Below are 21,282 nucleotides of genomic sequence, written 5' to 3'. Positions count from 1 at the left end.
CCTCCTTTAGGTGTAGGGTTAGGTTGTGTACTTGGGACCTTTCTTGTTTGTTGAGAAAGGCTTATATTGCTATATGATTTATGATTGAGGTATGTACCCTCGATCCCTCTACTCTGAAGAGTTTTGATCAAGAAAGGATGCTGTACTTTGTCAAATGCTTTTTCTGCATCTATTGAGAGGATCATATGATTCTTGTTCTTTCTTTTGTTAATGTATTGTATCACGTTGATTGATTTGTGGATGTTGAAACAACCTTGCAGCCCAGGGATAAATCCCACTTGGTCGTGGTGAATAATCCTTTTAATGTACTGTTGGATCCTATTGGCTAGTATTTTGGTGAGAATTTTGCATCCATGTTCATCAGGGATATTGGTCTGTAGTTCTCCTTTTTGATGGGGTCTTTGTCTGGTTTTGGGATCAAGGTAATGCTGGCCTCATAAAATGAGTTTGGAAGTTTTCCTTCCATTTCTATTTTTTGGAACAGTTTCAGAAGAATAGGTATTAATTCTTCTTGAAATGTTTGGTAGAATTCCCCTGGAAAGCCATCTGGCCCTGGGCTTTTGTTTTTTGGGAGATTTTTGATGACTGCTTCAATTTCCTTAGTGGTTATAGGTCTGTTCAGGTTTTCTATTTCTTCCTGGTTCAGTTTGGTAGTTGATACATCTCTAGGAATGCATCCATTTCTTCCAGGTTATCTAATTTGCTGGCATAGAGTTGCTCATAATATGTTCTTATAATTGTTTGTATTTCTTTGGTGTTGGTTGTGATCTCTCCTCTTTCATTCATGATTTTGTTGATTTGGGTCATTTCTCTTTTCTTTTTGATAAGTCTGGCCAGGGGTTTATCAATCTTGTTAATTCTTTCAAAGAACCAGCTCCTAGTTCATTGATCTGTTCTACTGTTCTTTTAGTTTCTATTTCATTGATTTCTGCTCTGATCTTTATGATTTCTCTTCTCCTGCTGGGTTTAGGCTTTATTTGATGTTCTTTCTCCAGCTCCTTTAGGTGTAGGGTTAGGTTGTGTACTTGAGACCTTTCTTGTTCATGAGGAAGGCTTGTATTGCTATATACTTTCCTCTTAGGACTGCCTTTGCTGCATCCCAAAGATTTTGAATAGTTGTGTTTTCATTTTCATTGGTTTCCATGATTTTTTTTAATTCTTCTTTAATTTCCTGGTTGGCCCATTCATTCTTCAGTAGGATGCTCTTTAGCCTCCATGTATTTGAGTTCTTTCCGACTTTCCTCTTGTGATTGAGTTCTAGTTTCAAAGCACTGTGGTCTGAAAATAGGCAGGGAATGATCCCAATCTTTTGGTACAGGTTGAGACCTGATTTATTACCTAGGATGTGATCTATTCTGGAGAATGTTCCATGGGCACTAGAGAAGAATGTGTATTCCGTTGCTTTGGGATGGGATGTTCTGAATATGCCTGTGAAGTCCATTTGGTCCAGTGTGTCATTTAAAGTCTTTATTTCCTTGTTGATCTTTTGCTTAGATGATCTGTCCATTTCAGTGAGGGGGGAGTTAAAGTCCCCCACTATTATTGTATTGTTGTCGATGTGTTTCTTTGCTTTTGTTATTAATTGCCTTATATAATTGGCTGCTCCCATGTTAGGGGCATAGATATTTACAATTGTAAGATCTTCTTGTTGGATAGACCCTTTCAGTAGGATATAGTGTCCTTCCTCATCTCTTATTATAGTCTTTGGTTTAAAATCTAATTTGTCTGATATAAGGATTGCCACCCCAGCTTTCTTTTGGTGTCCATTAGCATGGTAAATGGTTTTCCACCCCCTCACTTTCAATCTGGGGGTGTCTTTGGTTCTAAAATGAGCCTCTTGCAGACAGCATATTGATGGGTCTTGTTTTTTAATCCAATCTGATAGCCTGTGTCTTTTGATTGGGGCATTTAGCCCATTTACATTCAGGGTAACTATTGAAAGATAGGAATTTAGTGCCATTGTATTGCCTGTAAGGTGACTGTTACTATATATTGTCTGTGTTCCTTTCTGGTCTATGTTGCTTTTAGGGTCTCTCTTTGCTTAGAGGACCCCTTTCAAGATTTCCTGTAGGGCTGGTTTTGTGTTTGCAAATTCCTTTAGTTTTTGTTTGTCTTGGAAGCTTTTTATCTCTCCTTCAATTTTCAATGACAGCCTAGCTGCATATAGTATTCTTGGCTGCATATTTTTCTCGTTTAGTGCTCTGAAGATATCATGCCAGTCTTTTCTGGCCTGCCAGGTCTCTGTGGATAGGTCTGTTGGCAATCTAATGTTTCTACCATTGTAGGTTACATATCTCTTCTCCCGAGCTGCTTTCAGGATTTTCTCTTTGTCTTTGAGACGTGTAAGTTTTACTATTAGATGTCAGGGTGTTGACCTATTTTTATTGATTTTGAGAGGAGTTCTCTGTGCTTCCTGGATTTTGATGCCTGTTTCCTTCCCCAAATTAGGGAAGTTCTCTGCTATAATTTGCTCCATTATACCTTCTGACCCTCTCTCTCTTTCTTCTTCTTCTGGGATCCCAATTATTCTAATGTTGTTTTGTCTTATGGTATCGCTTATCTCTCGAATTCTGCCCTCGTGATCCAGTAGTTGTTTATTTCTCTTTTTCTCAGCTTCTTTATTTTCCATCATTTGGTCTTCTATATCACTGATTCTCTCTTCTGCCTCATTTATCCTAGCAGTTAGCACCCCCATATTTGATTGCACCTCATTAATAGCTTTTTTGGTGTCTACTTGGTTAGATTTTAGTTCTTTTACTTCTCCAGAAAGGGTTTCTCTAATAACTTTCATGCTTTTTTCAAGCCCAGCTAGTATCTTTAAAGTGATGATTCTGAACTCTAGATCTGACATCGTACTAATGTCCGTATTGAGTAGGTCCCTGGCAGTCGGTACTACCTCTTGTTCTTTCTGTTGAGATGATTTTTTCTGTCTTGTCATTTTGTGCTGAGGAGAATAGATTAATGAGAGAACAAAATGCTAGCAGGGTAACAACCTTCCCAGAAAATATACTCTAAACAAATCAGAAAAGACCTGAGGCAGTGGGAAAAGAAAGGGAAAGAGAGAAAAAAGAAAAAGAAAAAAAAAAAAGAAAAAGATAAAGATAAAAACAAAACAAAACAAAACAAACCAGAATGTGATCAAATATGACCAGCCTGGTTTATAGATCAGTGCCACACACTAGATTTTGAGTGTATTTTGGTCTGTTAGAAGAAAGTGCCTCCCAAAATTTTAAAGAAAGAAAAACTTATATATGTACAAAAATAAGGGTTGATATGATGAAGGGATGGAATAGGACTGTAAAGATGGAAATTATAAAAGATTTTATAAAAGGAATTGATAAGAAGTTATTTGAAAAAAGAAAGGATTAAAAAAAAAAAAAAACTTTGGAGGCAGAGAGTGAAAATGGCGGCCTCCCAATCTCTGCCTCGGAGGAGCCGAGAACTCGGGCCCCACTCCTCAATGAGCCCCCAGAGAAAAGCCATCAGTCACTCCCGTCTCCCCGGTCTCCGGCTGCATTCCATGCTCACCTGGCCTGTGACCGCGTGTTTCTATCTCTGGCACCCGACCCCGGGTGGAGTCTCCAAACCCAGCAGATCCCTGTGGTGCGCTCCCACGCCACTCCTCCCAGGGGAGGAAGGGGAGTCTCCCCGGATCTGCCGCTTGTTGGGTCCCTGCTGGAGGAGCAGTGGTCCGACTGTGCCCCGGATCACAGTTTATGGCAACCCCGAGCTGAGAGCCTGCGCCTGGGCTCCGTCTTTGCAGCCAGCTTCCCCACTCTGATACCTGGGAGCTCTGCCACACTCAGGCACCCTCGGTCTTTCTGTGACCCCGAGGGTCCTGAGACCACACTGTCCCACGAGGGTTCCACCCCCCCCACTTAGCCACCAGAGTGACGTCCCTCGGTGGAGCAGACTTCTAAAAGTTCCAATTTTGTGCTCTGCGGCTCTATCACTTGCCAGAAGCGGTTGACGGAGGTCCCTCCCCCGCCATCTATCCTCCCAAATATGGCCCTGGATTCACTTCTCCGCACGTCCTACCTTCCAGAAAGTGGTCGTTTTTCTGTTCAGAGAGTTGTTGCTATTCTTTTCTTTGATCTCCTGTTGAGTTTGTAGGTGTTCAGAATGGTTTGATCCCTATCCAGCTGAATTCCTGAGAGGAGACGAAATCCAGGTCTCCTACTCCTCCGCCATCTTGCTCCGCCCCCCAATGTAGCTCTTAGAATTCTGAGACCACCGTTTGAAAATATGAATGAGGCTGAGATAGCCTATGAGAGAGACCACATGGAAAACAACTAAGGGGTCTCAGTTCACAACTTGCTAGATATGGGAATGAGGGCATCCAAAGCAAACAAATTCCATCTGACCAGACCCATGACCGAGCACAGGAGCGATCAGCAATAAAACCACCCAGGTGATCCAAACTCAAATTACCAGCTCTCAGAATTCTGAACAAATAAAAGATCTTTCTGTTTTAAACCACTGTTTCGGGGTGGTTTGTTACATAGCAAAGGCTAACTCATGAATTTGGCTTTCCCAAAGAACTGTAAATCCAAAGTTTTCCATATTTCTTTAATTCATGGGAATTCTCAATTATTATTTCTTCACAGTTTATTTTTTTAAACCAGTTTATTGGGGTATGACTAACATGTAAAAACATGTAATTTTCTCATCTCTACCCACAATTCTATTTTCTATCACTTTATTCTTTTCTGAGTTGTTTTCTTTTTCTTTATTTTTTGATATCTCAACATGATTTGTATGTGGATGATTTGTTCCTCGGCTGACCTATCCTCTTATTTCATTGTTTGAGTTATTTATATCAACCATCCATATTTTGAATTTCTGCTAGACCCTTTATCATTGCTTCCTGCTTTGTGTTGTATAGTTCCTATGCATATTTTTAAATATTTTATTTATTTATTTTTGCATGTGCAAGAGAGAGAGAGAGAACATAAGCAGGGAGAACAGGTAGAGGGAGAGGGAGAAGCAGGCTCTCCTCTGAGCAGGGAGCCCAATGCAGGGCTCTATCCCAGGACCCTGGGATCATGACATGAGCTGAAGGGAGATGCTTAACCGACTAAGCCACACAGGTGCCCCTCCTATGCATATTTTTATTTGTCTAGTGAGATTGTTCTTATTTTGTTCTTATTTTATTCTATTTTTTAGTCTCCAATTCTAGTGAATTTTCCTGTATGCATATTTTTAACTGGAAGTCAGTACAGCCCATGCATTTACTTCACTATCATGAAACTTTGCAGCAGGTGCCTTGGGATTCAAGGTATCTAACAAGGTTAGAGCTTTAAAAAAAATTCAAGTTATTTGGGGGTATTGGCTATTTCTCGTAATTGTCATTTAAGTCCTAAGGAAAATGACATATTTTCAACTTTTCAAGAAAGTCCCATTAGATTTGGATTATTGACCATATCCCTACATCGTCTGATCTCTGTAACATCTATCACTACCTAAAATTATATCTTTAATATATTTTCCCTTACATTTATTTTTGGTTTCTCCTCTAGAATATAATAAGCAAATTGATACATCTGCATCTGCACTCTTTTATTACTAAATCAATCTGATTTTTAAGAAAACAAATCCTACAATTCCAAGTTAGCACTGACTATACATCGACGTTTATAATTGTTTTTTTTTTTTTTAATTTCCTTAGCCATTCTGGGAGGTGGGCATTATTTTCTCCTTTTATAGATGAGAAAAACACAGCTGAAAGTTTAAGAATCCTACCTAATATCACACAGTTAAAAACTCATAGAGCATGGATATGAGATCCGTCTGACTACAAACTTTCTCTTAAAATACCATTTTGTTTTAATGAAAGTTTGAATTCAGTGTGTGACTGGGAACTTCACTGTTTTATACCTCAATTTCCCCATCTTCAGGAATGATTCAGTCTCCCTCTAACTCTTGACATTGGGTTCAAATTGAAAAAAATTTCAAGAGAGTACCAATTATAAAAATTGCATTCAACTAAACTTACAATAATTCTTGATGTTATTACTGCATAAAATTCTGACTTCTCTTTCTTTTTCTCTCTGAATTCCACATAGTCATTTACCCTCCTCACTTATTCAATTCCATTTAAGGAAAAATATAAACTGAAACTTTTTCTTAGTAATAAAAATAATATTTAGTAAAAAATACACAATTGTCATTATTATCAGAACTCTTAGGGATTTGCCAGTGCAGAATTCAACAGGTTTCTCCTAAACATTTTCCAAATGTCTCCAGCTGTGATTCTCAGAATCAGGCCAGACAATGGCTAGACGGACGGTCACATCAAAGTGGCATGTTATGTATAAAGAGGACTCGTTCCTCCCAGAAGTTCCTAACAGAGGGTCTGTGAGGATGAGATCATCCCTGCAAATACTGTTTGCCTTGCTTTTTTCTTTATTTTCTTAAGCAGGAAAGTGTTTGTCCATGAAATAGTTTGGCAAGGCCTATTATCCCAGAGGATATCTTAAACTAATAGTCCCCATGTCAAGCCTAGGAAGGAAAGCAATTATTTTTAAATGCAGAATATTCTTTATTGTGAATTATCAAATTACTTTTTAAATTTAAGATTTCCAAAGTTTTACTTTTATCCCTGTTCATAGTTAGGCCCAAGTATGCTACTATCAGCGAAAAACCTACTGACTTGGTTATTTTTTATCAAAAGTAAAATATTGTTTGGGGTTGAATGGGTGCCTTAATTCTCTGAAAAGCTCTTATGTGACCTTACACCTACTTGTTTCCCTCTCTTGTTGAAAAGTAAATGAGTTCATTAGGGAACACCTGGGAAATGAGAATCAATAGTGGATATGTTTTCCTAAGCATTACCTGTTTGGATCTGAACATGATTGTTCTCCATAGAAGTACATTTGGAATTTTTACTTCCAGAATAACTGGAGTAAAATTAGGAAAAAGTGATCCCACCCCATTCTGTCCTTTTTTTCCCCATCCGACTCTCCCTGCAAAGTAACTAGGCTCTATGCCTAAGAAAACAGTAACACACTCACAAGCTGTAAAGGGTAAAGAAAATTACTACTCAAAATGTAATTCATTGCCAAACACAATTCACTACTTGAACAACCAGCTACTGACATCTAATTTTACTCTCACGTTCATAAGAACATTTTACAAAAGCCTAAAAGCTCTTGAGCAGATTCTTCATAAAATTGCTACTTGTAATTAGCTCATGCACTCATCTTTTGCCTCTGTGACTTTGTACATGCTGCTCTTTTTAATTGTAATACCCTATTCACCTGCTTAATTTCTATCGGGCCTTAAAGTCTCAGCTCAGAAGCATCTTTCCCAGAAAACTTTCCTTGCCTGCTCTTCACTCTGGTCCTTCTAGTAGATGACTCCCTCTTGCTCCCAGGGGATTGTTAGAATAATACTGATTATACTGCATTTTAGTTGCTAGTTCATCAGTCTCCTATAATAGATCATGAGCTCCTTGAGGATAAGTGCTGTTTGAGCTATATAATCAACCTCTAACACAGTGCCTAACACATTTGATGGTCAATAAATTCTTGCTGCATGAGTAAATTAATGAAGGAATTATTTACTCCAGATAAAGTATTCATTTCTGGTTGACTCTTCAACATTCATTCAGCACCCTTCTTCATGCCAACGGAGTTAACACCTCCTACATTTTCAGCCATGTGGATTTGTGAGAAATGATCCACGGCCCCTTCAAGGAAAGAGTTAAAACAATGGGTCCTCTACTTCTAGCCAGAGGAACAGCTTTGGGGGTGTGCATGTGATCTAATTGAGCTGGTGAAGAGTTTACAGCATTTTGAAGGGATGGGATGCCCTTTTCTTTTGCAGAAACTATTGAAGAGAGTCATTCTATGTTGATGTACATGATCACAGAAAAATGACTGCAACCTCAAGAACTGCTGGTGACCATTTTGTGACGAAAACAGGAGAGCATCCCTGAGAGCAGAATGCAGGAGGAAGCTGAGTCAGGAAATAGCAAGAGAAACCATTTCCTGCTCACGTTATTTAAGCCTTGAAGAAAGACATCCCTAAAATTAGACACTCCCTGGGCTAGTTCATTAGGAGAGTCAATCATATATTTTAAAGATTTTATTTATTTATTTGACAGAGAGAGAGATAGTGAGAGAGCGAATACAAGCAGGGGGAGTGGGAGAGAGAGAAGTAGGCTTCCTGTGGAGCAGGGAGCCCAATGCAGGGCTCGATCCCAGGACCCTGGGATCATGACCTGAGCCAAAGGAAAACGCTTAACGACTAAGTCACCCAGGTGCCCCGAGTCAATTGTATTCTTAAAGTTGTTTGAATTGGACATTCTTTCCTGCTTTGTCGAAGATAATTGACCATAGAGTTGAGGGTCCATTTCTGGGCTCTCTATTCTGTTCCATTGATCTATGTGCCTGTTTTTGTGACAGTACCATACTGTCTTAAGAAAAGCTTTTGCTGGGGCGCCTGGGTGGCTCAGTTGGTTGAGCGACTGCCTTCGGCTCAGGTCATGATCTTGGAGTCCCGGGATCGAGTCCCGCATCGGGCTCCCTGCTCGGCGGGGAGTCTGCTTCTCCCTCTGACCCTCCTCCCTCTCATGCTCTCTGTCTCTCATTCTGTCTCAAATAAATAAATAAAATCTTAAAAAAAAAAGAAAAAGAAAAGCTTTTGCACAGCAAAAGAAACAGTCAACAAAACCGACAGAAGGGGAGAAGATATTTGCAAATGACATATCAGATAAAGGGCTAGAATCCAAAATCTATAAAGAACTCATCAAACTCAATACCCAAAGAACAAATAATCCAATCAAGAAATGGGCAGAAGACATCCAAATGGCCAACAGACACATGAAAAAGTGTTCAACATCACTTGGCATCAGGGAAATCCAAATCAAAACCTCAATGAGATACCACCTCACACCAGTCAGAATGGCTAAAATTAACAAGTCAGGAGACAATAGATGTTGGCGGGGATGCAGAGAAAGGGGAACCCTCCTACACTGTTGGTGGGAATGCAAGCTGGTGCAGCCACTCTGGAAAACAGTACGGAGGTTCCTCAAAAAGTTGAAAATAGAGCTACCATATGACCCAGCAATTGCACTACTGGGTACTTACCCCAAAGATACAAATGTAGGGACCCGAAGGGGTATGTGCAGCCCGATGTTTATAGCAGCAGTCCACAATAGCCAAACTATGGAAAGAGCCCAGATGTCCATCAACAGATGAATGGATTAAGAAGATGTGGTATATATATACAATGGAATATTATGCAGCCATCAAAAGGAATGAAATCTTGCCATTTACAATGACATGGATGGAATTGGAGGGTATTATGCTGAGTGAAATAAGTCAATGAGAGAAAAACACATATCATATGATCTCACTGATATGAGGAATTCTTAATCTCAGGAAACAAACTGAGGGTTGCTGGAGTGGTGGGGGGTGGGAGGGATGGGGTGGCTGGGTGATAGACATTGGGGAGGGCATGTATTATGGTGAGTGCTGTGAATTGTGTAATACTGTTGAATTACAGACCTGTACCTCTGAAACTAATAATAATATGTTAAAAAAAAAAAGATAGTAGGAAGGGAGACATGAAGGGGGGTGGAATCAGTAGAGGGCACATATTGAATGGAGCACTGGGTGTTATACACAAACAATGAATCATGGAACACTACATCAAAAACTAATGATGCAATGTATGGTGATTAACATAACATAATAAAAAAATTTAAATGAAAAATAAATAAATGAATAAAATGCCAGTGACCAAAATAAATAAATAAATAAAGTTGTTTTAATTAAGTTTTCTGTTCCTGTAACATAATTAGTTCTTTTCTACTTCAGTGCTCATTTTTTTTTTTTAAGATTTTATTTATTTATTCATGAGAGACAGAGAGAGAGAGAGAGAGAGAGGCAGAGGGAGAAGCAGGCTCCCAAGGAGCAGGGAGCCCGATGCGGGACTCGATCCCAGGACCCTGGGATCATGACCTGAGCCGAAGGCAAACGCTTAACCATCTGAGCCACCCAGGTGCCCTCAGTGCTCATTTTTTCAACCAAATCTTACCTGCGCTCCATCTCCCATTTGATATAATATTTCATTATCTGTTTCAGTTCGTCCCTGGGGGCCCAGTAATGCAGAGCGGAAACAACTTGGGTTTTGAATTCAGATAAACAGAACTTTTCATTTAAGTTCTACCTTTTATTATCTATGGACACTGGGCAAAGCATTTTACTCTTCTGGGCCTCATTTTCCTCAACCATACCTACCTTAAGAGTTGCTGCAGGATTTAATGAGTTACACATATTTAATTTCATGTCTATGGGTTAGAAGTTCATAAAATAATTTCTATCTTTGTTTCTTCCCTCATCATTCTTACTAACTCGAATTGCCTCATGGGAATTTTGACCTCTTGTTCTGACATTTCGAACTTCTGAAGCATCAACACCCTTTTCATTCTACATCTACCAGCTACCATATTAAAATACCCTGATGTCATCAGCATTCAGAACAGCCTCTCCTACCACTTATATCTTCACACCATAGTCATCAACTTTCTCAAGTCCAAGTCCACACTTCACATTCATTCTTTTTGATCACATGTCTCTTTTAAATTCCATTTGCACTTTTTTTTTCCACTTGCACTTATTGAGCACCTACTATATGCCAGATCTCAGGAAACAAACTGAGGGTTGCTGGAGTGGTCGGGGGTGGGAGGGTTGAGGTGGCTGGGTGATAGACATTGGGGAGGGTATGTATTATGGTGAGCGCTGTGAATTGTTAAGACTGTTGAATCACAGACCTGTACCTCTGAAACTAATAATACATTATATGTTAAAAAAAAAAAGAAGATAGTAGGAAGGGAGACATGAAGGGGGAAAATCAGTGGGGTAGATGAACCATGAGAGACTATGGACTCTGAGAAACAAACTGAGGGTTCTAGAGGGGAGGGGCATGGGGGGATGGGTTAGCCTGGTGATGGGTATTAAAGAGGGCTGAGTAAGACATGGGTTCCTGCCCTCAGGAGCTTTACCACCTAGAAATATAGACAGATTCTCTAAATTAGACAAATTCAATAGTAAAAATGATGAGAGGGAGAGATGTATGCACAGGGTGATATAGGTCCACTGTGAAAAAGATACTAGTGTGGAAGCAGACGGTAGAATCAGGAGGCAATTCTAATAAACTAGGGGAGAGATGATTGTGGTTGACTCAAGATGGTGCTAGTGAAGGAGGTGAGAAATTAACAGATGATAGATATGTTGAAATTTGAGCCAGGACATTGTGCTGATGGGCTAAATGAAGAGAGCGAGAGAACAAGAGGAGTCAAGGATAACTCTTAGCTTCAGGGGAAGAGCAATTTGAAGAACATTAATTGTCATTAAATGTGATGGGTAAGACTGCGGAACAGAAGCTCAGTGGAGATATACATAAGGCAGTAAACACAAACATACATACATATGCACATGTGTGTACATATATAGATAAATATGGGTTATATAGATATACATACATACCTAGAGTTTATAGTAAAGACCTAGGTAAAGATATACATTTGAAAGTTGTTTGCATATGGAAAGTATTTAAAACTTGTGATTGACTAAGGTGATTAAGGAAGCAACTGCATATAGAAAATAAAAGAGATCCAAAGATTAAAACCTGGACTCCACTGTTAAAAGGTTGGGGATATAAATACACATGCAGAGATAAGAACTGAAATTATATGCAACAAAATTATAACAATGATAAACAAGGGAAAGTTCTATTTTCTTTATCTTCATTTGCTAATTTTTTGATAGTGAAAAAGTATTCTTATATAATTAAGGCTATTAAAAATTACAATAACAACTTGTTAATCATACATAAATTTTATGGGGAAGAAGACAAATAGTTCGTTACCGAATTTAAGGTTTCATTTCTTTCAAGAGCTTATAAGTAATTTTAGATTCTAAGTTGTTTTGTGAGGCAGATGGTTACTGGATTGTCCAGACTCTCATCCTCACCAGACTCCTGCATCAGCCCTCTCCCACTCCATTTTTACAGGATCAATTTGGAAATTCTCTTGGAATCACTTGAACAGACCCAGACCCAAACAGCAAGGTCCTGTCATCTATCACCTTGATGGAATAATCGAGCTTCTACTCTATATTGAGGACTAATCTCTTCATGCCATATTGGATAACTAAACTTCTGCCTCATTCTTTATTCTTACAGATATCCCTACCCTCATCATCTAGAATTAGGATGTACCTCCAAGGTGTTTTATTCCCAAAATAAAACAAGTAGTTAGACTATGAAGAGAAGTTATTTTCTTTACCAAATGGACTATCTTTCTTAAATACTCTTTATTTTGACAAAATAATGCTTACCTTTGTAATTTTTCTAAAATCATGTAGCTGAGTTATAAAGGTCAAAAAGATCAAAATTATAAGTATATAAATAAAAGTAGTATTTGAATTGTCAACTAATATGCAATAACATTGCTAAATATTTCTACAACAGTTTTCCTTTAAACCTGTTTTATAAGAGACCATATGAAGACTTATCTAACACTGTCATTCACAGTGAAAATGTTTAATGAATATATTTATCTTGAAAGCATGCAAAATATGTTTTTACATAAAACCAAAATTGTTCATCACTATTGTATTTAGTGAAATATCCTGAAGATCCCAAGTGACAGTCATATTTTTTTTATCCTATATACAATGAAACAACATATGGAGACCACTTATATTATATATGAAGAGCAGGAATTCATCAACTACATTTTGGAGTATGTGTTCTCCTGGAACATAGACTCTTAAGTGCTACTAGGTGACTCATGCTTCATTTGATGCTATACTTTATCAAAACTATTAACTTTAACACAGGGTATACTAGCCATGACATATGGAGTTAAAATAATAGAGCCCTTCCTACATATTGCTTCCAAACTGAAACATAAAAAAAAATGCTATTGAGACATAGAATCAAATGCTTTATTGCAGCTGAAAAATGGAAAACATAATTTCCTTGGTTTTAGACAGTTGACAGTTGAGTATCTTCTTCTTTCATTTTAATTTCTCAAGTCATGGCACTTCTGATAGGAACAAAAAGTATGAGGTGACAGTATAAATGCAGAACAACCAATCACCACTATTGATACCATCCACCTCTGCAATTTTCAAGTGCTTGATGAGACATCCATTACTTTGAGCCTTTATGACTGCCCATTACAAGAAAACCTGATTTTTTACTCTTTTAATAGATGTAACTTAAAAAAGTGAACATCATTCATTCATTCATTTGTTAAAGAGAACCTCACTGAAAAAGTGACTCTTCAGAGAAGTGAGATGGTGAGTCCCCTCAGGGGAGATGGTTCCAAGCAGAGAAACAACCATGGCCAGAACAGTGGGGCTGGGGTTTGCCTGGAGTGTTTGAAGAACTCCAAGGCGAGGAGTGTGGCTACTGCAGAGTCAGCAGAGGTGAAGGGGGCTGAGAGGTTACCTGGAGAAAAGTCTGGGCTTACTTTGAGTGAATCAGGGAAATGAGCAAGAGTTCTGAGCAGAGGCATTAAATTATTTGGCCCATGTGTTAAACTTCTAAAGGATCATTCTGGCTGATATGCCAAAAAAAGACTGAAGGGAAATATTAATGAAAGCCTGTGAGGAGAATGCCTCAGTGATCCAGCGCAAATGGTGAGGGGAGTAGAGAGGTGGGAGCAGTCACTTTCTGAACACATTTTGAATAAATTCTGACAGCATTTGTTGATGGATTGGATATGGGGATTAAAAGAAAACTAGGAAAAAAGAATCATTCCAAGATTTACACCAGTGCCCCCACTCTGTTTCTCAGGACTTCAGTCTTGGAGTGGGAGTTATGTCATCAGCTCTCCTGGCTCTCCAGTTTGCAGATATCAGATCATGTGACTTCTCGGCCTCTATAACCCCATGAGCCAGTTCCTATAATAAAGCTCTTCATATAATATGTAATCTACTCATATATATTGGTTCTGTTTCTCTGGAGAATTCTGGCTAATACAGTATTAAAAGCCATAGGATTAAATGAGTTCACCAGAGAAGGGAATGCAGGTAGAGAATGTGATCTCTGAAGAGCGACAAGGTTAAGAGGTCAGGCTGATTAGGTATCAACCAAAGGAACTGAAAACAAGTGATCAGTGGAATGAGTGGGAAACCAGAAGAGGATATGTCATTGTTATCTGCATCAACAACATCACCATCAGCATTAGTCAAATGTATAGGTGTCCTTCATGAATTATTCCAACTAACTACCTTATGAAGGAGGTCCTATCATAATCTACATAGCAGTTAAATAATTTTCCCAAGGTTGGGATGCCTGGGTGGCTCAGTCAGTTAAGTGTCTGCCTTTGGCTCAGGTCATGATCCCTGGGTCCTGGGATCAAGCCCTGCATCGGGCTCCTTGTTCAGTGGGGAGCCTGCTTCTCCCTCTCCATGCCACTTCCCCTGCTTTTGTTCTCTCTCTCTGCCAAATAAATAAAGAAAATCTTAAAAAAAAAAGAACATCTTCCATAAAAAAAAGAACATCTTACATAAAAAAAAATTTAAGTAAATAAATAATTTTCCCAAGGTCAACACAAAGAACAGAAAAGTCAAAATTTAAACACAGGTCATTTGACTCTAGAATGCAGTTTCTTCACTGCTACAAAGTGAAAACCAAAACTTAGGAGAAAAGGTTTAAAAGAGAATGGGAGCAATAGCAGAAGGACATTCATCATAGATTTTTGCTATTTATAACATTTTGTACCCAAACATCAAAATCAATCACTAAAAGAGCTTATAAGGAATGTTTCCTAATTCATATTCTTTTCCAACCGTATTCTGTGTTTATGTGTAAATACTGAGCTAAGAAGAGGAAATGCCCATGTTCCTGCTCCAAGTCAACAAGTCTTGGTGGCATATTAAAGACGTGATGCATGTGGCTTTGTCTAAAGCATGCTGAGATGTGAATAAAGAAACTGAGATCAGACTGTTGCTCCCAGGGCAGCCACAGTGAGACCTCAAGCAAGTCACCTAGCCTCTCTGAGCCTCCTTTACTGAATCCATAAAAGAGAGGTTATACTGGAAGGTAAGTCCCAAAATACTATCTATAATTTTTATCTACTCCAAAAAATGACTGTGCATTTTAAGCCCTGAAAATTTCATGCTGTGGATTAAAATATTTTTGTTAATCCCCACTATGAAATGTCTCCTATGTGATATTTTCTTCAAGTGTACATATAAGATCATGAGCCCCATATACAAAGTGATACAAAGGGTGTAATCCTGTTTTTGCAAAACATTATTAAAATATACACTTTTTCTAAATAACTCTAAGGAAAACATCAGTGAAATTTTATTTGACTTCCAAGTCTCTCAAAGCATCAAATATTTTAACTTTATTATGATAATCAGTGCATATTAGTGCCATCACCATCTCACTATCATTAAAAACTCTGGAATAGAATAAGAAACCCATATGTTGGATTGAAAAAAATCAATAGGATGTTTTCCCACTGTTCAATAATATTTAGTGAACTTACTTTTTTGCATCAATTATGTTTGTGAAAACTTAATACAATTTAGAGAATGCCAATGGTGTGCAAAACATTGTCCTAGACTTATCCTCTTACTCATTTAATTATTATCAAGCCACATGTTTAAATACAGTTTATTAAAAACAGATCTTTGCTTGCCATGGAAAATTTAACCCAGAAATAAAATTATAGAGGCAAATTTCCCAGTTTCTATAATTGTTCTGGGGGTCTCTAAGAATTCACTCAGTAGCTGCAACTCAGACATTTTTCATTAACTTCATAATTTTTAAAGAATTATTTAAATTCTTTAAAACTAACAATCACTCATTAAAGTATAAAAAAATCCATACACCCAGTAAGCAAAGCTCTCCTCTCAAATAATAATTAAACAACATTCGAGGAGATAAGATAGAAACATTCCAGATCCTCTGGGTTATCCCCGGGCCAGTTCAGAAAAGTTCATCCTCAGTGAATTTTTTCTTCCAGACTGGAGTCACCCTTTCCAATGGTTGAGTAACTAGCATTCTGTTTCACTCAAAATTTCTTTACCTAAAAAAAATCTGAAGAAATTTTTCTGAAGTTTAGCCTGTTTGCTTGCCAATCCATTATTCTATTTTAAAAGTCTCTAAGTACAACATCTGTAACACTGCTTCACAACCTTATCATACTTGAATAAGTGACTCATGTGCTCCACAGAAAGCTATGGTAGGCTCACACAGGGATGGAACCCGAGGAGCTTGGGTGCAGATAAGGGACATCAGGGCTAGTAGCCCAACCAGGAGCTTTGTGGTCTTAGTCTGCCAGAGTCAACAGCAGTGTGGCTGACAACATGTTTCATGGCTACATGATGAGAATTAACTAGAATTCAAGGACACACATTAAGAAACAGTGACCGAGAGGTAATAGGGAATATTACTGGAATCTAGAATCAGATTTGTATCATATATATATAATCCAATCAACCCATTAATGTCTACTTTATTGAGAGCTGAGTGCTAAGACTAAAATGACACTCAAGAATATTATAAAACTTCTTCCAGCTTCAACCTTCTTCCTTTACATTTATCAATTTAGTAATAGGTAATAAAATAGAATAATTCTCTGCCTTCCTTCAACTTAATAGAAATACTTAGAAACAATGAAATTTCAGAAGCATACAACAGAAAAGGCAAGGCAAAAACATCAGTACCACCTGAAATGCTTGGTCAATGGTTGAAATAAGCCATTCAAGATAGTGAGCATTCAAAAAGTGAAATGCCAAAAGTATGATCTATGAAAGAAAAGAATTGATATGTTGGGCTTCGTTAAAGTTAAAAACTCTTTGTGAAAGACACTGGAGAGATAATGAAGAGGCAGGCCACAGACTGAGAGAAATCTTTGCAAAACATATCTGATGAATGACTAGTATGCAAACCACACAAAGAACTCTTAAAGCTCAATAATTAAAAAATTAAAAATGGATAAAAGTGCTGGACAGGCAACTCACTAAAAACGTATACAGATAGCAAAAAGCATATGAAAAGATATTCAACATCTTATGTCATTAGGGAATTCCAAATTAAAATAACATGATACCACTACACACCTATTAGAATGCCCCAAATCCAAGGGAGTGACAACATCAAATGCTGATGAAGTTGTGGAAAAATAGGAACTGTCATCTGCTGGTAGGAAAGCAAATGGTACAGCCACTTTGGAAGACAGTTTGGTAGTTCCTTTCAGAACTAAGCATACTCTTACCATACAGCCTCTCAGTTGTGCTCTTTGGTATTTACCCAAAAGAATTGAAAGACTGCCACACAAACATCTGCACATAAATTTTTAAAGCAGCTTTATACATAACTGCCAAAACTTGAAAGGAACCAAGATGCCCTTCAATAGGTGAATGGATTAACAAACTGTGGTATATCTAGACACTGAAATATTATTTAGTATAAAAATAATCTGTCAAGCCATGAAAAAATATGGAAGAATCTTAATGCATATTTAAGTGAAAAAAAGCCAATCTAAAAAGGCTATATGCTGTATGACACCAATTATATAATATTTTGGAAAAGTAAAAAAGATCAGTGGTCACTAGGGATATGAACAGAGTGAGGAAGGAAGGAATGAATAGGCAAAGCATAGCAGATTTTTTAGGGCAGTAAAATTATTGTGTATGACACTGCAATGGTGGATACATGGCATTACACATGTATCAAAACCCAGAGAATATACAACACAAAGGGTGAATCCCTAATATAAACTATAGAATTTAATTAATAATAATGTGCCAGTCAGCTCACCAATTGTAACAAATATATCACACTATTGCAAGATGTTGGTATTAGAGGAAATTGGGGGGATGAGAGCGAGGGGATATGTGGGAAATCTGCTTTTGAGCTCAATTTTTCTGTAAACCTAAAACTACTCAAAAAAAAAAAAAAAAAACTTTAACCTGAAGAAATGACCAGGATTCTGTAAGTATTCATAAAGACGAACCTAGACTAACATCATTTTTTTGTTGTTTTGTTTTATTTTGTTTTGTTTCGGTGCTTGTTTAGAATTCTTGTGTAGTAAGAGACAGAAAAGAAAGCAAAATAAAAGAGATAAATGAGTTTAATCTGTCACCCACGAAGACACACAGATGAAAACTTGGGACAATTTCCTTCATATTTGTTTTGTGTGCCTTCTGGGATAAATACATATCGGTCAATAAATTCACGTTAAATTAATTGTCCAAGTTGACATTAAAAAAAAAAAAAAACAGAACTGGAATGCCTGGGTGGCTCGGAGGGTTAAGCAGCTGCCTTAGGCTCAGGTCATGATCCCAGGGTCCTAGGTTGGAGTCCCGCATCGGGCTCCCTGCTCAGCGGGGTGCCTGCTTCTCCCTCTGCCCGCCGCTACCCCTGCTTGTGCTCTCTCTCACTCTCTCTGACAAATAAATAAATAAAATCTTTAAAAAAAACAGAACTAAATTAATAGAAGTGAATGATATTATTCATAAGACAAATGTGCCAGAAGTAGCAACTATCTGTTGCTCTGAAACCATTTAGAGAGTTATAATTTACATTCAAAATATGATAATTCTGAACATGGGTTGGTTTTTGAAGTTTATTCACATAGGAAAAATGTAAAACGTCTAAAAACCCTTTTCATACTGGAGTATTGATTTCATTCCAGATTTAACACTAAGTTTAGGACAACTATAACTCTAACGATGAAGATAGTTCATCGATAATTCTAAAAGTTATTGTTCACCTGTTAATGATAAAAGCAAGGCCTTGAGCATCTTTTGATCATCACTGGAATCCAGTGAAGTAAATCAATATAATATAGTCTTAATAATCATAGTGAGCATTTGACAGAAATGCAAAAGCAGCTCATAAAAAAGAAATCACAAAGAGGATTAAAAACTACATCTCAAAAGGTAACAGTCTATGTTCTTTTCACCCACTGGAAGAGGGAAAGGAATATCACGTTAAACATATCTATCAAACGGTTTAGAATTCTCTCCCAGTTATCCTACTTCCATAGTTTGTTTTGGTGAAAGACCCTATTTGCAATTCAGAGCATTGTTTCTTCCATAGGAGGACATATAGTGGAAAAATCCTCAATACCTTCTGATACATTCATATAAGCTCATCGTTTAGGCCATAAACTTAATTCCAAATTTATATGACCTGTGGCTCAAATAAATGACAATTTTGTTCTTAAAAATGTATGTCCTTCAATTAATTTTCCTAAGACTGGTATCTGTACAATTCGTGTCAAGGGAGCTAATGTGGACTCAACTCAAGCATGTTTCTTGATTTCTGAGAATTCTAAAAATTGTTATAAGTATTAGCATTTTGGCTTTAAATTTTGCTTTTGGTAAGGACTATGAACACCTTTCCTAAGTTTCTCCTTTTTAATGCCCCTCTCCAAAATGCTTTGCATTTTTGTCCTGGCTTTCTAGTTAGTTTAGTCTCATCTAGTCCATGTTTCCCAAAGTTGATTAATGCTAGAAAAGTGAGCCCTCTCCTTAGGTGACTATATGGAATTTGCCTATCCCATTTGCTTTGAGTAATGTGCTTTCTTCTGATGATAACCAGGTGAAACATGAATAATTAGCTCAGCTCTCTTTTACCCTTTCCTTTAAAGGATCTGGTTTGCACACTGCTATAAGTATTTTCACCTTACAAAGGAAGAAGTTCAAGCATATCTTGCCTCATTCCACTTATTATGAGAATATAGAGCTCTCTGAGAATATTTGTCTTTGGCTAACACCCACTGATTCTCAATAAACTGGTTTGTCAAAACCAGTTTACAATAGATGTGTTGTAAATAAGAGTTAAGAAAGCAAAATTTGCTATATTTTGTTTTATAATAAATTAACAAGAATTCAAATTTATCCCTATATAACCTCTTGTACCATAGTTTCATTACTCATGTTCTCCTAAAGTGTGTTATAGTTGCAATGCCAGAAAAAGAATCAGTGGTACTAATTGTTTTACTACTCATAAGATTTGAGGAAATTGGGGCATTATTTCAAAAATCTAGATATACCCATGGGTTTGTGTTACATATGAAAATAACTTCCTTAATGAGGATCAAAATAGAAAACCCATGTGGAATATCTGGTTCATAGTCAAACATTTCAAATCATTAAAGTATGTAGTCAGGAATAAGGACTAGGTTACTGAGCTGTACTCTAAATCTAGAGATCAGAATTTAGCAGAATCCTTGTGGAAATCAAGGAACAAGATCAAGAATCTGGGGGAGAGGGGTGCCTGGGTGGCTCAGTCATTAAGTGTCGTCTGCCTTCGGCTCAGGTCATGATCCCAGGGTCCTGGCATCGAGCCCTGCATCTGGCTCCATTCTTGGCAGGAAGCCTGCTTCTCCCTCTCCCCCTCCCCCTGCTTGTGTTCCCTCTCTCACTGTGTTTCTCTCTGTCAAATAAGTAAATAAAATCTTAAAAAAAAAAAAAGAATCTGGGGGAGCAATGATCTTTACAGCAAGTCAGATAACCAACAGATGAGTCTTGGAAGAGGGTGAAGATATGTTACAATTTCTCAGAGATCAGAAATGAAGGAAGAATGCCTGGAACTTTCTCTATTCTTTTTTTTTAAGATTTTATTTATTTATTTGACATAGAGCAAGAGAACACAAGCAGGGGGGACAGCAGAGGGAGAGGGAGAAGCAGGCTCCTCGCTGAGCAGGGAGCCTGAGGTGGGGCTCGATCCCAGGACCCTGGGATCATGACCTGACCGAAGGCAGTTGCTTAACTGACTGAGCCACCCAAATGCCTGAACTTTGTTTATTCTTAGTGATGTCTTCTCATCTGCTTACGTTGGAATTACAAGTTAAACTCAGGAAACCAGCCCAGCAACTTTTACAAAGGGCTCTGATCTCATCAGAAATTTGTAAGAGGTTACGGGCACATTAACCCTAGTTCTTGCAACTGTCACCCAGTGTTATGTTATGTCCACATGGCTATAGTTAATGACACCTCAGGAGAAGGAAGGAGGGCAGGGAAGGCAGGGGGGCAGAAGGAAAGAAGGAAGGAAAGAGAGAGAAAGAGACAAGAAAGAAAGAAAAAGAAAGAAAGAAAGAAAGAAAGAAAGAAAGAAAGAAAGAAAGAAAGAAAGAAAGAAAGAAGAAAGAAAGAAGAAAGAAAGAAAGAAAGAAAGAAAGAAAGAAAGAAAGAAAGAAAGAAAGAAAGAGAGAGAGAGAGAGAGAAAGAAAGAAAGAGAGAGAGAGAGAAAGAAAGAAAGAAAGAAAGAAAGAAAGAAAGAAAGAAAGAAAGA

Source organism: Mirounga leonina, unplaced genomic scaffold, assembly GCF_011800145.1.
Source record: "Mirounga leonina isolate KUSES-001 unplaced genomic scaffold, KU_Mleo_1.0 Mir_53, whole genome shotgun sequence".
Taxonomy (NCBI): domain Eukaryota; kingdom Metazoa; phylum Chordata; class Mammalia; order Carnivora; family Phocidae; genus Mirounga; species Mirounga leonina.
Note: the sequence above shows the minus strand (reverse complement) of the source record.